This window comes from Rhynchophorus ferrugineus, unplaced genomic scaffold (assembly GCF_030347505.1).
Source record: "Rhynchophorus ferrugineus isolate W39M unplaced genomic scaffold, kcgeb_rfMv2 rfM6, whole genome shotgun sequence".
In the NCBI taxonomy this organism is placed as follows: domain Eukaryota; kingdom Metazoa; phylum Arthropoda; class Insecta; order Coleoptera; family Curculionidae; genus Rhynchophorus; species Rhynchophorus ferrugineus.
The window spans coordinates 36192239-36210320 of record NW_027472585.1 but is presented as its reverse complement, the minus strand read 5'-3'; the positions used below and the strand labels follow the sequence as shown (position 1 = coordinate 36210320).

Here is an 18082-nt window from a genome sequence, read left to right as displayed (position 1 = left end):
TGAGAAGTGTGGTCTCAGTTTTAAGCTGATGAAGACGTTACGTGTTCATCTAAAAATTCATAAATCAGAGAAAGCATTCACTTGTGAATTCTGTTGCAAAGCGTATAACAGAGCTGATCATTTTAAATTACACATGAAAAGTTGTAAAAAAAATCTTAGTCAAAGTAAACAAAACGTGTCATAGTAACTTGGAGTTGTTAAAGATATCATTTTTAATTTGTTTTAAAGTTTACAGTATTAAATATATTTTCCTATTATATTCAATCTACTTTATAATTAGCAAGGTGCACAAGCGATATCCATTTTATAAGTAATCATAAATCAATATGTGAAGCTACGCAAAATATTCACATACAGTATTAAATATTTTTTAATTTAAGCTTGTTGACTTGGACTTCAAGTTCAACGTTTATAACAAATATTTAACTGCTATTAAAATTATAATTAGTAGCAATGAAAAATAATCTAAAAATTACTAGTGTCTTACGTACAATAGAAGTCAATTCAAATTTACTCAAGAATGACTGAAGACTTAATTTTAAGAAGTCAACAAATATCTGGGAATAAATCAAAGCTAATGAATATATTATGTGTAATACATGCATTTAAGTTAGAAGAATTAGAGTAGAGCCAAAACCAGAATGCAGAGTAAATATTATGTATTGGAAAACTATATATTTCAGGTATTATCGAATGTTTCATATAATAATAACAACATATAACAATTATATTTCCAAAGCAGTCAGGAAATAACTGATAATTATATTACTTTGGAATAATTATGACATCTGATTGGAAAATGTATTCGAGTTTATTTCTAGTTAATATATGAAAAGGTGAAATCAGTAAAAGAAACAAGGCAATAGGTATCAATAAAAATATTTGAAAGGTTGTAATGCGAGATAATTAAATAAAAACTGAATTTATATGAGAATGTATCGTTTTCACTAAATCTAAAATCCATATGGATGTTTTAGAAACTAAAGCTGATGTTTATATAAATATATTTATGATAAATATATAGAATAATAAGTTAATATATAAAATAAATAACTTTACAAAAAAATTACATTTTAGTATTATGACAGAATGGCGGAGGTATAAAATTAAAATATTTATTATATAAAAATTTCTTATATTTCTATGTAAAACTTTTCAGTTTAATGAACTTTGAATAAATTGTATAAATTTTGTGAAAATTTAATACAATATATTTTAATTTGCATTTTTCTTCATTATTTTTACAACCACATCATAGAATCCTTTAGTGAAAAATAAAGTATGTAACTATGACGTGACTTGTTATTTCATATTATATGGTAGACTTTAACCTTTCTTTAGATAACTAATAAAATATCAATTGTTTTAGGGTAAAAAGGCGGAGACGATTATCCAAACCCGAAAAGCTGGTAGAATATCCCTGTTCCAATTGTCCCCACATCTCTTTAACACAAAGAATGGCTAATCTTCACAAACACTTCCATAACGAGGATTCTCTATTCGTATTCGACAAAACAAAACAAATTTTCAGTTGTATTTTCTGTACTGTTAAATGTTCCTCTAAAAAGGAGATCAAGGAACACTGTGTTGTGGCTCATTCCATTAAATGTTCAGAATGCAACGAAAATTTTCGGAATCCTTTTTTTCTTGGGCTTCACATGGCTCGGCACGATCATGCTGAACACATTTTCTGCCCCTTTTGCGACTATAAAGGAACTTTCGCTGTTACTTTGCGAAAACACATCACTAACACACATTTTGATATAAAAAGTAACGAGGTAAATCTAGATACTGTGGATGTTCTCAGTGATGAAAAGGAAGAAGTTAACGGAGGCACTACCAAGGTTGAAAATAGTAAGAATAACTTGGAGGCTTTGAGGCGTGAACAAAACGCCTTGAGGAAGCGAGAACAAAGGCAAAAGACCCAGTTAATTTGTAAATTATGCGGAAAAAAATACCCCACTTTGAAAGATCTCAGAAATCATCGAAAAGTGCATAAAGCTGAGAGGTTAGAATCTTTATACACCTTTAACTCTTTGAGAAAATTATTTTCATGCGACACATGTCTGCAAGAATTCCGAGACGAAGATCAGATACAGAAACACGTGGAAAGTCATAGTTATTGTTGCCCTACGTGTTCGACTCAGTTCAAGAAAGCCTTATTATTAGGCTTGCATATGGCTGAACACAACGATAAAGGAGAGATCAGTTGTCCTTTATGTAATCACGATTTCAAGACGTTGTGTAAGAGCAGACTACTAAGGCATATCAAGCAGAAACACCAGAAGGAACGACCAAAAACCAGTCAGTGTGAATATTGCGGGTCTTCCTACTTATCAAAGCAAATGTTAGAAGACCATATTAAAGTGGTGCATCTCCAGAAAGAACCTTATCGATGCATCGTATGTGGGAACACTTTTACACTGAAATCAAGCATGAGAATACATCAAATCAACAAACACAGAGTAGTGGATGAAAGTGAGCTGTCGTCAAACTATTGCACCTTGTGTAAGATGTCGTTCAAGAAACCGTCTTCCTTGGCTAAACACTTGGAAATGAAACGTTGTATTCCCACGCCCAGGGTAGAACGACAAGGCCATTTCGTGTGCGATTTATGCGGCAAAGAGTTTCGTTTCTATAAAACATTCAATCTTCATCAGAGAGAGCATGCAGGCGACAAACCATATAAATGCTCGTACTGTCCCAAAGCATTTGTCATTAATTCGAAAAGATTGGCTCACGAAGTCTCCCACACAGATACAAGACCATTCTCGTGCGAGACCTGTGGGCAAAGCTACAAAACATGGAAACATCTTAGGAGACACCTGGTGGTCCACGGATCCAATGTACTGACTTTTAGATGTCATTTTTGTGATAAAGAATTTTCTACGAAAGACACCCTCCGAGCTCACGTTCGAACGTGTTCCAGAAAAGATCTAATTCCTTTTGACATGAACTAAAGATGATTGATTTTTTATTTGGTAACGGGCTATGTACCAATCGCATTCACCATTTAATGGTGACATTATTTAATTACTATATTAGATACTAATAAATTTTACAAAAGTGTGTGAAATAATTTCGTAATTTTATTTATGGATAACTCGATGTTAAACCGTACTAGTTTTTTCATATCCTGTACATTTTTATTTATAATAAACAATATGTTTACTTACATATAAAGATATTAAAAGTGCGAGTATTTTTTTACTGAACATTATTAAGTATATCAATGAGTATCAAAAAATATTGAATTGTATAGATTAATGTAATAGTAACTCTCCAATAATATAAAAATAAAGAATAAATTAACATTTAGAACTTGTGATCAAAAATGTGATTTTATAATTTTACGAAACGATATAGAAAACTGGATGTTTTTCTGTCTTGATTTGATCTTTTTTCTTTTTTTGTTCTTTTTTAACGTCTATGAAGGTCAGATTTAATAACCAGTAACATTCCTTTGTTTACTATATAAAACGTAGAAATTTGTATTCTGCCAAAAAGTTCTGGGAATTTCTCAATAAAACTCGAAATATTTATTATTTATTCAAATTAATCTTTTATTCTTAATTAAAATCTTCTTTATGTCTCCTATGTAGTGAAAACGAATACTTTGAAATTATCATTTGAGTTTTCGAAAGAGCCATTAAGCCTTTTGTGATGAACTTGATCCATGAAATACGATGAGTGACTTTCTCATAATAATTTCGAATACACAAAACTTCAGAAAATAAAAAACACTTCGAAAAATACATATTTTTGAATGCATTGTACCACTCATATTTTGAATGCATTGTACCACTCATATTTTGAATGCATTGTACCACTCATATATACATGCCTTTGATGAAGTTGATTCGTAAGACTTCTGCAATATATTGTGCAATACATTATGAAAATCGAAGAATATATTTGAATTGAAATGTAAAATTGATCATCGTAAACAAAATAAATAACGTGTTATACCAACTTAATGACAATGGCGGTTGTGTTAGTGATAGTTGTTATTGACAACTTTGACAATTCCGCTTAGAGACTTTTTAAATAACTAATCCTCAGTATTTTTTGACAGAATATAAGTATAAAATGGCAATATTAATATATCTAATATGTTATCTAGTATTCAGCGCAACAGAGTTGTTGTTGTACTTACAAAATTCACATAGACTATTATTCGATTTCCCTTTTAATTTTGTCAAATTATGAAAAACAAACAATGGTCATAGAGTAATAGAGGGAAAACTTAATAGGGGTCTATGGAGAAAAGTTTCGCTACGTCCCGTATCTATAGTCCATAGTTTTTTTAATAATGCATCATAGTGGAAATATTGCAATGTTGCCGAATTTTAGTTTAGTTTGGCTTTGACATACAAAAAAATTCTAATCTAAAATAAAATAATTGAACAAAAATATTATTAAATAAAATTTATTTTAAAATTATAGTAAATCTAATACATATATTATCGATGGACTTAAAACTACAATTAAGACACAGCTGTAATAGTTTGTAGGTTAGAGTTGTTTTGTTTACATTGAACTCTTTTCCACACCATCCGTGAGGTAGAGTTTCTAGGCGCGTTTCAATCAGTTTGGGAATTTTAATATTGTCAACTCCTTTTTTAAAGACAGCCGAATACTTCTTCAAAGATGTAATAACTTTAGTAATAACTGTACATCTGAATACACAACGCTTCCTAGATCGATGATATATTATGCTTATTTTATACTACCGACAAATGTTATACGGATACACTAAACCGTATAAAAACTCTACTCTTTCCTACGTAAGGCACGCTTGATTAAAGCATATCGAAACTAGTGACATCATAATATTGGATGTCGCGAAACATTTCCCCAAAACTGTCTATAAAGCATAGAGTAATAGAGATGCAACTCAATAGGGTACTCTGGCGCAAAGTTTTGCTTTGCCCAACATGCAGAAGGCGCCATAATGGACCATTCAAGTAATTTGACTGGTCAATTTAAATCTCCATTATAGGCACCTGTAAGAAAAATAATTTACTGTAAAAACATTTGATTGGCTCATTAGTAATGTTTGGCACGTGACAGCCTTGACGTCATGTTTTTCTGAAACATGACATTTTTTTCTGAAATAAATCTATTAAATAAAATTCAATTAAATATAAATATAATTAATATTTAAAAATAAATAAGTATAATTATAATCTATAACGATAAATATAAATATATAATTTAAATTTATCTACAAAATATAAATATAATATAAAAATAAATATATCTATAAAATATAAATATTATATACATATATATAAAACTGTAAGCAAAAATCGTTGGTGCATTGCAATTCAAAATTATCTCTTCCGTCTTTATTCTTTTTCATATTTGTTTAGTGACATCAATTTAATAGGATCTATCAGAGTTCTATCTTTTTCTTTTCTTATACTGAAAACAAACTTTGAGTATTTCGCTCTTAATATTATGTTCACCTATTTTACTCAAAAGTACACCTTGTTAGTACTATATTTTATCCAAAAGATCATTATGGAATGTACAATTGAAGGGTTTTAAATTTCCTTTTTTTTTTGTAAACATTTGACAAAAATTTTGTTATATTATCGACGTGACAAAATCGCTGAATAAAAAAGACATAGCTCAAGGACCTACTGACAGTATATTAAAACAATTTTGTTAGAGTCTGGGACACGAGATGTTGTCTTGCCTCTATAGAATCAGTCTCAATTTGTGGGCCTACTGATTTATTCATAATTGTATGACACACTTAATTTATTTTTTCAAAAGTTTTACTAAATAACCTGAGATGTACACTACGGTACAACATAAAACTTTGTTTGCTCTTATAGGAACATCTGGACTGAAGTTATAGAGTCAAGTAATTAACGGTAAGAATGAGCAGAAAGGGGGATACTAGCTGAATAAATGAAAACTTTACCATTACCTTCTGGAGTTTGTTCAAATGTCGATGATACTTGCTTCGAACACCCTGGTTGTGGGCCTGGAACGATTAAAATAGGCACTACAAAAAAAGTAAGACAGTTTAGAAATTAATGGTAAAAATTAACAGAAGACAGTAAGTAACAGAAATGTGACTGACTCCTTCAATTTACCTTTTATATTATTTTGATTTTGATCCACTTCCATTTGTACATATTCTGGTCTCGTGGTGCTATTTTCGCCATCACTAAATTGTTCATAAGTGGTTAATGGAAAGTTTAAATGTATCATAAAAATGTCTGACATGGTAAAGATCACATAAATCTGTTTCATGTTTAGGATTTTTAATGTTTTCTACTTATTTCTTAAAGATCGCCGGGTACTTTTTTAACGGAAAACGATGGTGCATTTCCTCACTATCTGTGCATCCGGGCCCACAACATTTCCTAGAACGAGAATGCGTTTCAACTACCGACTCGTATATACTAATAAAATGAAATAATAATTATTTTATATAATAATTATTTAATAATATAATACGTTATAAAAAAATCTAACCACACTGTTTTCTATAATATAGTCACATTGAGAATGGCGTATAAAATAAACAAACCGTAGAACGAAATGAACCAATCAGATCCCGTCGCGGATCTTAGCATAGCGAATAAAACAAGTAATATGTTAAAGATAGTGACATCTACATGTTGGACGTCGCGAAACATTTCGCCAAAATTTCCTATGAAGTTAAATCTCTATTTTCTCTATGACAATAGGAATTTGTTTTAATTAGTAATTTGTGATAATTCGATATATTTGTAGTAGTTTTCATTTTGAGTATAATTGTATATATGATTTTATATGTATATTAAATTCTAAAGCAGGAGACTATTATTTTATCTAACTAAGAAGTATTTTTTCTAATAGTATTGTTTTATAAAGCTAAGTAAAATGTAAATAGTCATTGTATATAACACATTGCAGAACTGTGTCGAAGATACAAATAAATTTATACTTATTAGAACAGGTGACTTGTTATTTCCGTCGGATAGTTTTGCTGTACATACAATTAACAGTTTTTCGCGATTTTAGGTTATGTGACCGATACAAGATTCGACTGGTTCATTTCGCTAATGCCGAAAATGGGAAGGTTACCGTTGCGAATGCGAATGAACTGCAAAAAAACATCGATATTATAGAGAAGTATCGGAAAGAACAGACGGTGTTGAAAAAGAAACGTAGGCGAAACGACAAACGAACAACATCAAATTTGTTGAGGAAGAAAAGAAACGGCGACGACACGAGGTTTATTAAAAAAGAAAACGGTTATGTGTGTTCTGTTTGTGATAAGCATCTCAACTCGAAAAGACTGATGAACTTGCATAAGTGTGTACATAAATTACTGGAAAAAGAAGCACACTACAAGAAGAATATGTCGAGAAACTCATTCGTTTGTAATTTTTGCAATACCGAATACCCATCGGAGGATAAAATCCAAAACCATATTCAACAGCACGAGGAGGTTTGTCGTGAATGTCAACTGTCTTTCCCCAACGCCTTTGTTTTGGGTATACACATGGCAGAGCATGACGACGACGAGAAACTGTGCTGTCCATTTTGTAATTACAAAGGCGATCTTTATCATTATCTGAAAAATCATCTCTTTGCCATACATTTTAAGACGAAAATATTTCGGTGCGACAGTTGTGGCGTGACGTACAGTGCCAAGACTCATCTGGACGAGCACATTCGATTCCAGCATGACAACATGGACCCGTACTCGTGCGTGGTGTGCAACAGGAAGTTTATCTTCAAGAGCAGCTTGAGAAAACACCAAATCAACCAGCACAGACCGTTAATTGACGGCGACGTTCCATCGAACTACTGCATCCTGTGTAAAAGGGTCTTGCACAGCGTTGAGTCGCTGGAGAAACACATCGCGGACATACACACCAACGTAAAGCCGAAGAACACCGAGCGATTTGTTTGTGATATATGCGGAAAGGATTTCTCTCACCGACAATCTTGGCTGTTACACACGAAAGGACATAGCGGGCTGAAGCCGTACAAGTGCAAATTGTGTCCCAAGTCGTTTAAGGTCAGGGCATTTCTGACGGTACACGAAAAGATTCATTCCGACGAAAAACCTTTCGCCTGCGAGAACTGTGGTACTTGTTTCAAAAGGAAAGAAGGACTAAGGAGACACCTACAGACTCACACCGATATTAAGCCCTTTGCTTGCACGAATTGCCCTAAACAGTTTCGACGACGAGAACATTTGAGACTCCATTTGAAAAGCTGCAATAAAGGAATCAAAATGAATTTGGATTTATAGATCTTCTCTCTCCACACTGTGTCAGAAGTTACTGTTAATTTATTAATTAATATTTATTTTGTAAATAAATGTGTACATAATAATATAATCTATTATTTCATTACATTAGAATCTTATTTAGATATTAGGTGCTTGCATGTATTTTGATTTTTTGTTAAACAACCTAACCTAACTGTTAAATTCAATAGTTTTGAGAGTTCTCCATGTGAAACATTTTTTCATTTAATATTATTGAGTTATTCACTGATTTTTTAATAACTCTTGACTTTTGTTGCTTTATTTGAAGAAATCTGCTACCGAAGCCCATTAAACACTTTTAAAAACTTATAATACTACTCTACCATATTTCAACTATTTAAAAAGGTTCATTTTAGTGCCAATAATAAAGAACGACCTAAAGGTTCAAATACATTTCAAAACTTTATTAGACTCTCAAACTTGCAATGAACTTGCAAACAACTTAGCAGTTGATGTATCAACTGTTTCTAGACGTGCAGTGTAAAAAAAACAGTGAAAAAAAGAGCTTTCTGTGATGTATTGTGACTGGCGATGAAAAATTGATCTAGTACGTTAATTCTTAGAGCTAAAAGACATACATTTGTCCAGGATATCCGTCGACATCGTCATCGAGTCGGTATATTCATGGCCACAAAGTCTTGCTGTGCATATAAAGGGATCAGCAAAGTATAGTGTATTAAAAATTACCGGTGTTATTTGAACAAATTAATCGACTTATTGTTGCAAAATAGACTAGTAATAGAAATAGACGGTAATAGCAACTACCAGATGCACAGTCATCCTCTAGCATGACAATACTCGACCACACTAAGAGTTGTATCCACACTGTTGAGAGTGAGAGTAACTCATCCAGAATGTTGCTAGAAAGATGGTAAAAATTTATAGAAAATGATGGAAAATATTTTGATTAATCATTAATTTGTAAACCCTTTAACCCATTTAATTAGTCCTTGTGAAAAAATGATCACAATACATCCAAGCAGCTAATGAAATTGTTTTATTTCTCTATTTCTGCTTTTACATATAATACTGCTGTTTTTATTTACTGTGTGATTTCAAATAATTTTTCAGATTGGTTCTCTTGCCCTTTACTTTATTCTTATTACTGTTGAATGATTTACGTATATTCAATAATCATTTCACATCCATTAATTTGACACATTCAGAAGATCATGATAAGAAGAAAGATAAGAAGAGAAATGGTTGGTTTTTTTCGGTTTTGCAGATAACTTGGACCTAGGTTAAATCTGTCAATAATTGGTATCTACTTTTGTTTTCTTTCTTTTAATATTCTCCATTGTTTCTTCTACACATAATGTCGCACTATTTCTTTGTTATGTATTTGCAATTTTAAATATCTCTCTATTTTCCCATCACCTAAATTGGCACATCAAGAAAGTCAAGATTGAAGAAAAAGAAGAAAATTCAAATTTGATTTGATTAGATGAAATGCATTCACTGTTTTATTGAACGGGATATAGTTATACTAATGCCCAAGGATGCTTCGATATCACGTCCTATGTCGTATAAGAATACGTACATCAATGTTTTTGTTGTGTTGTATTATTCGTGGCTCAATTACAAAATGTTCTGAAGAAGTTCAACAAGTTATGTTCAACAATATCAAGTTTCCAATGAAAACATCATATGTGATCTAAAAGCACTACGAGGGTTTCTACCTCGTATATATAAAAATATATGTTCACCGGTTTTTTTTACGTTTACTCTGCAATCCCTACACCATAAAAATATTCTAATTCTTTACCAGAGTTGATGGGATACTGACTGATGTGATGAAAGACTTCGGAGTCAAAGGGAGAGCTGCGGTATTCAACTATAGTTACGCCTGAATGGCCAGATATCTTCTGAGTCAATCTGTAGGATAACAGGTCCAGTCCAGGTAACCTTCATTTGGCATAACGGAAACTTTAAAATATAACAAACAACGCAAAATTAATAGACTTTAACAATTAAACATATCTGCTGAAATTGTAAAATAAACAAATGTTGCAAAAGAACGCAACAAATGTCTTAACTCAAAGTAGGTCTACCCAAAAGAGATACGCGGACAGTTTGATAAGTCAGTGACTTTTTGAATGAAATATGTTTTTTTTCTGCAAAAAAGTGTCTTTTTTCTCAGTTATATTGACACTTTTTTGAGCGTTTTTCAAGTTTTGTTATTCCTTCCAAATAGGCGACTTTGTTTCAGTAATGGCCTCTTCATTCGACTCAAATTTCTAGTCACCCAGGGTACTATATCAGGAATATGCTGGATGGAGAAGCAGTTCATAGTCTACTTTATTGATTTTTGCTTTGGTTGCTAAACACTAGTGCACCCGTGCTTTGCCTTGACATTCTTTGGTTCATGTTCACCAGGAGAACATCACTGATTATTCCTTGATCACTGGCGTTTTGCGATGATGTATGATGCTACAAAAACTTGTACGGATTGCGGCTGAATATCTCCAAGCACTTCTTTGAAGAGGTCACATAGCCGAGTATGCAAAATCGCGGCACACATCTCAGTAACGGCTTTTTCTTATACAAATATTCATGTAGAAAGTGATATACCCCCTCAATTGAGATGCCTACAGTCTCAACCACAGATTGAAGTAGTTAAAATTCGAGATGTTATCTGTTTTCAGTGGTAGTCAAACCCCGACTAAATGACGAAGCTTAAAATCTCATTGTAGTCTATTAATACATGGTAGTTGAAGAAAATAGTAATGCATTTGAAATTACTGTGCGGAAATTTCCAAAAGTCACTCACAAAACAAGCTGCCCTTGTAAATAAAAGGTTTTCAAGACATATCTAATATAGAAATCTATTTTTGGCATATTTAAACAAAAATGATTGAAATAACTGACCTTTAATTGTTTTATGTTATATTTGTTTACTGTAACACACGCTTTTGTTAACAATTATTTGGTGATGTTATTTTCGCTAATGTATTATTTTTGAATAAACCCATTACTTCTTAGGGAAGGACTGATTAACTTTAGTTTCATTTGTAGTTATACCTTCAAGTGTATGTTAAACTAATGCCTAAATGTCTGAAATAAACTAAACTGATTTAATAAAAATGATTTCCTATTGAATAACCTTCGCAGCTATGTTTTTTTTTCATTTTCAGGAACCATCCCGAGAGTAAACTGACCACCCATCGATTACAATGCGACTATTGTAACCAGTATTTCGAAAAGGAATACAAACTCACGTACCATTTAAAAACCAAACACAAGAACGCACCTCTTTGGTCCTGCAAAGTGTGCGGGAAACATTTTCGAACTCGTCTGAAACTACAAACGCACGAATCGAGTCACCACATCAAAAGTGAACACTTCCAGTGCGACATATGCAAGAAAACGTTGAAATCTAAACAAGCTTTGTCGAGACATACCAGACGGCACTTGCAATTGTACACCATCAAATGCAATTACTGCGGCAAGGGTTTTTTCGGAGCCTCTAGTTTGAAATTGCATTTGAACTCACGTCATACCGGTAAGAACAGATTTGTTTGTGATATTTGTAACCGGCCTTGCTACGATAAGACCTCCTTGAAGAACCACATGATAAAGCACTCTGCGGATTACAAGATCAAGACGAAAGTGAAATGCGACGAGTGCGACCAAGAATTCCTGGACGAGAAGTATCTGAAAATACACCAAAACAAGAAGCACGTGTCTGATAACCGGTTCGTTTGTGACCTGTGCGGCAAAAAGTTGTACTCGAAGAGTGGTCTTAAAGACCACATGAACATTCACGAAGGTTTGAAGCCGTACAAGTGTGATCATTGCGGGACGGGTTTCGCTAATTCTACGACGTTAAGGCTTCACTCAAGACGTCATACAGGAGAGCGACCTTATCGGTGTAATCTTTGCGAGAAATCATTCACGCAGAGTCACAGTCTTAAGGTGCACTTGAGGCTACACACCGGCGAGAAGCCTTATACATGTAATATATGCAGCAAAGGATTTGTCAGCACTAGTGTCTTAAAATCGCACATGAAGGGTAACCATAAACTCAACTAAACACTGTCATTAGTAAGTAGTATTAATAAAATCGCTCGATGTGGACTATGATCAAAGATATTTTTATTCCATTTAATTGGGGTTGGCTTAAACTGCTTCATTATTTTATTTTTCTAACAATGCAAATGTCGATAAATTATTTATAAAAATCATACAAAAGATACTTCAAAAGAGGTCATGAAAACGAGGCCCAAAATAGCAAATAGAATTTAGACCGAATCGCGGTTGTGTAGGTACGATTTTTACTCAATATAATTCAAAGTTATCAATACAAAGTATTGTCAACTGACGTATCTCCTGCTATTGTAAATTTCAATGGGATCCAGTTAGAGTAAGTTCAGGTGATCAAATAGTTAGGATAAATAATGCAGGAGAAGAAATTAGCATCTACTGGTGAAGTAATAAATTGAAATGGCCAACCTGCTGCAGTTTTTGCTTCTCTAAAATCTGTCAGTTTTGTACAGTTCCATGAATTGGACCTTTTGGATGGAAAACACAGCGAGCAATTCCGAAAAATACGGTCCATATAAAGCTATCTGAAGGATATAACAATAAATTAGTTGTCACTGATTGCCAACTGTGGCATAATTTGGCGAATAATGTCACGCGGCACCAACCGAGGCATATTGGATGCGAAGTAGACACTCTCTTTTAGCGTCGGCCATATATTAATAATGACTATGTTAAATACAGACGTTCAAAACCAGATTTGATCAAGCAAGATGTATTCATTCGTTTCATCATTATCGATGAATGATAATTTTCCACCATGGTTCCAAATCAAGGCAAGAAGGTTTCCCGGCTTTCGAACGAGTCTAAAAATGGGCCAAGGTATTATCACCAGTTTTTTTGGTAATAGATAATCTCCAAAATGGTAAAACAATTTACTCATATTATTATTGTTAACATTTCGGTGTACGAATTCACGCAGAAAAAGTGATAGGAGCCGTGAAAGTACATTTCGGCAACAGTTACTGCAAGGATGACCTCCACAAATTAGTAGATTATCAATTCAAACGGAAAAATTGTATTTTTCTTATGGAACGACAACACTTATTAAACAACCTGGTACGCATCGATCTATCCATTTCGCGACATCAAACACTACTGTAACTATATCCTTGTCAAAGCTTTGTTTTGCTTAGTGTTAACCAAAATATTTTTCACAGCTTCTCAGTTTTCTCTCAAGATGTTGTGTCGATTATCTTAAAGTATATCATATATCGATTGAATAAAAATATCCCATATAATCAGATTTATTTGCCATAAACATCAATCCTCGTTCTCCTTTTTTCGCTGTTAGATGAATATATGAGATATTCTTCATTATTTCTCTGTGATATCTGGTTAAAAGCTGAATGAAGTGTTTTAAAGGCTCTTTTTGAAGGCAGAGATTTACATGGAAGGAAATAAACTCAGAGGTATATTTGTATAATAAGACTAATGAATCAAAAATGTTTAACCGAACAATCACATATGTTAATTCGGTCTATCATGTTTTATCATTCTCATGAGGAATATTGGTACTCATACACTGAGCTTATTTGTAACTAGCTTCATATAAATCATAAACATAATTCTGTGAATCATTGCCCAGATCTTCCTACCAATACTGAAACTCTTAATATATTTACCTTGCTAGACTTTTTCACTTATTCTACGGTTGACAGACTTACCAACATTTTTCCCCTTGTAATAATATGACAAAAAATAGTGTAAATTTGCCTTTTCAAGAAGAATCTAGTGATGTCGCTATGATCTGTGTTTTTTAACTTTTAAACATTGACACCATCTATTGGGAAAAATACCATAACCGTTTTTTCAGACCCAATAATCCATGAGAAATACTTAATGTAAATCATGTAAAATTAATCTTTTTATATACTTTTAATACATTTTTTCAAAATTAATTCAAAATAATTGTATGTAAAATGACAGAATGGAAAAAGTTATATGGTTTACATCAACTGTGGTTTACCCTTCAATATTACTTCACAATTCTTGTATATACTTTTTGTACATTATAGAAAATTATTATATTGGTTGCAGAACTAATATATACTATAGCACGTTGTCTGTAATTTATTGTAATTTAAACGTAATATATTTATTATGTAAAAACAGTTTTTCAATAAACTTTATATATCTTGCATGAATTTAATGTTAAAATAATCCCATATTTATTTGTTATGCATTCGTTTTAGGACGAAACCGAACCATCGACCGAGAAAGAGGACTAATTCTGATAAGCCAACTGAACCAACGGAAAATGAACGGACGCGAAGACCGTACAGAGTTCCAAGAAAATGCAAGAAATGTGATAAGATATTCATGACGATAAAGGCATTGAAAGACCATCAGAAAATCCACAGTAGCTTAGAGATAATGGAAGAACACGTATATAAATATGACGAGTCTCTGGATATTTACGTGTGTCAGACGTGTTCGGCGGAATTTCAAGATCTTTCCGAGATAGAAAAACACTTGAAAATCCACCTGGAACAGAGCCACGCCTGTTCCAAATGCCCCGTGAAATTCAAGACGTTACGCGACTTATTTTGCCATATGGAGCAACACGCAGAGAAAGACAGGATTATGTGTCCGTTGTGTGCGTTTAAAACAAACGGCAAGAAAAATCTTCTCGCTCATCTACATTCCAGTCATCTACAAACAAACGTTTGCCATCACTGCGGAAAAGTGTTCAACAATCGTCCGAATCTCACCAAACACCTGACACAGCACGATGAGAATAAGAAAAAGACTTGCATAGTGTGTTCGAGTGAGTTCTTCGGCGAAAAGGCCCTCCAAAGGCACCAGATCAACATGCACAAACCGGATATCAAGGCAGATCCGTCGTTATTGTGGTGCGACATCTGTAGAGTGGAATTTAAAACGCTGAACTTGTTAAAGTACCACATAGAGAAGGCGCACACCAAAAAGCCCACTAAGAACGTCGAGAAAAAATCTCTCTGCGATATATGCGGTCAGAGTTTCAAGGATACCGATAATCTGAAGAAGCACAAAATATCCCATACGGAAAACAGACCTTTCATGTGCTTCCAGTGCGGGAAAGCGTTTAAGCACAAATATGTTCTCACGTACCATCAAAGAATTCATACCGGCGAGCGTCCGTACAGTTGTGGGTATTGTGGGAAGAGCTTCAGGCAATGGACACCGTATAAAGTTCATCTTAGAGGTCACACTGGAGAAAAACCGTACGTCTGCAAGATATGCAGCAAAGGATTCACCACGAATCAAGGACTGAAATTACATGTTAAAAATTGCTTCGACTCTACATATAATAATATGGTTTTAGTTGAGGCAACATAACAAATGAACTGTGAATAAATTAATATATATGTACTGATTTTATATTAACGTTGTGTTTTATTTCACTTTTTTTTTAACAACTAGTCAATTAGTCATCGAAACTCGACCACATATTATGTTTCTCTCAAAATATAGTAAAGAGATACTTTAAAAATAATATGTTAATTAAAACTTGCTTTGACAATATTTTCAATATAATATCGGAAATATATTTGGCATATTAATCACAATCACAATATCTTTATATTAAAATATATCTCAAGAACTAAAATTAATTAACCTTTTTTAAATGGCATTTAATTAAATATAATTTCCATTAGGTTTTAATAATAAACTAAGTATTAATAAGTTTAAATTGCTAAACCACTGAACATTATAAAAAAGTATCATGAGTGAGATTAATTTCAGACCTGTAAAAACCTCAGAGCATCATCATCAAACCTCATGATTTTTATTTACTTTTTAACCGACTTATAAAAAAGAGGAGGTTCTATGTTCGACTGTATATATTTTTTAATGTATGTTACGTTCGCCGATTTCTTCATCAAGTCTCAAGATTCTCAAAACTCAAGATTTCTTCTCAACTGATTATATTTTTGGGTCAAACAAGTAAATGGTATATTAGTAGGGAAATTTTTAAAGATTTCTTTCAGTATAGAAGACTGGAAAATCCCATAAAATTGATGGCACTAAAGAAATATGAAAAAGGAAGAAAGCGTTATAGAAGAATATTTTGATTATATTGCCTATAGTACTGAACTCTTAACCTTTTTTTCATTTTTATTTATTTATATACTTATATTTCTTCATTTTTCGTATATTTGTTATATTTGTTTAAATTAATTCATTTAAATGTTCAAAACCAATCAAATGTCGTTAAAAAACGATTTCAGCTTTACCAATGACTGGACCCGGCAAAACATTTTCTCAGAGACATCTATAGAAGATTCACTCTCTTGGTGTCTGTTTCTCAAACAATACGTTGCTGTTGGTGCCGCAGGACTTCGAATATTCTTCATTAAGTCTCAGGCGGTCTGCTGATTTTTCAGATCGATTTCTATGACATTTTATTCATGTCTTTTCCAGAGCTGTTCACTATGTCCTCTATCTAAAAGGTCGATTTCGCCACAGAAATCTATGAGAATTCAGTTTTCATTCGACAGACATGTCCAAACCATTGTAATCTGCGTTTGTTTCGCAACTATGCACTGATTGTCACATCTTAAACGAGTTACATCATTCCTAACACGTTCTCAGAAAGGAATATGTAAAGTTTGCTTTAGACGTTGCATTTAAAATACCATGAGAGATGTGATGCTGTCACAACAATCATGTCTTGGAGCCATAAAAGATTTTAGTTTTGATTATAATATTTCCTCTCTTCCACACGCACTATCTTAGAGAAGCAAAAGCTCCTGTTGCTTGGCCTATTCGGCTTATTACTTCAGTGGTAGGTGCCATTTCTCTCTGTTCCTGCATTACTGTTCCCAAGTACTAAAACGCCTGCACTTGCTCTAAAGGGATATTTTGTTTGGATATCATTTTTGTCTGCAGTGCTATGTCATGTTGAATGCTAAAAGCTGCAACGTCTGTATCAGTGAATATAGCATGATCTCTATATTAAAAACTTTTTGCATAATTGCGTCCAGTAGTCATCCCCCTTGGATAACATCGGCTGGGACCTCAAATGGATTTGAATCTTAGAGAAGCAAAAGCTCCTGTTGCTTGGCCTATTCGGCTTATTGCTTCAGTGGTAGGTGCCATTTCTCTCTGTTCCTGCATTACTGTTCCCAAGTACTAAAACGCCTGCACTTGCTCTAAAGGGATATTTTGTTTGGATATCATTTTTGTCTGCAGTGCTATATCATGTTGAATGCTAAAAGCTGCAACGTCTGTATCAGTGAATATAACATTATCATTAGCGGGTATTAGATTGATCAAGAAGTTTCTAGCATGATCTCTATATTAAAAACTGTTTGCATAATTGCGTCCAGTAGTCATCCCCCTTGGATAACATCGGCTGGGACCTCAAATGGATTTGAAAGTAAAACCTGACTGTCGTGATCTGATTGTAGGACATCTGAAGAAGTTTAATAAATTTTAGGGGAACATGTTCAGCATCCAAGGCTGACCAAAGTGAGGACTAGTATATACAGTCAAAAGTGTAGCTGAAATCTCTAAAAACTCACATCTCACACGTTCTTACATTAGTGGGTGTAGTGCAAAAATATTATCTACACATCGTCGTTTGAGTCTAAATCTCACCCGCTCTTCTCAGGATATCTTCTCGCGAGCTCTTTGAAATCTAATTTGTAATATTCTCGGAAACACCTTTTGAACAGTTGATATGAGACCTACAAACCTATAGTTTTTACATTATTTACTGTCGGGTTTATTATCTGTCAGTATAGATAAAATAGAAATTAGTTACTT

At 33.1% G+C, this 18082-nt stretch overlaps 1 long non-coding RNA gene across 1 annotated transcript; it reads right to left on the bottom strand.

Moving 5' to 3' along the window:
* Positions 1-5784: 5784 nt before the first annotated feature.
* On the bottom strand, positions 5785-6417 carry LOC143199046 (uncharacterized). Its single transcript, XR_013006331.1, has 2 exons — positions 6111-6417; positions 5785-6019 (listed from the first exon to the last, which is right to left on the bottom strand). It is a non-coding gene; the product is annotated as an uncharacterized LOC143199046 (long non-coding RNA).
* Between the last annotated feature and the right edge of the window lie 11665 nt (positions 6418-18082).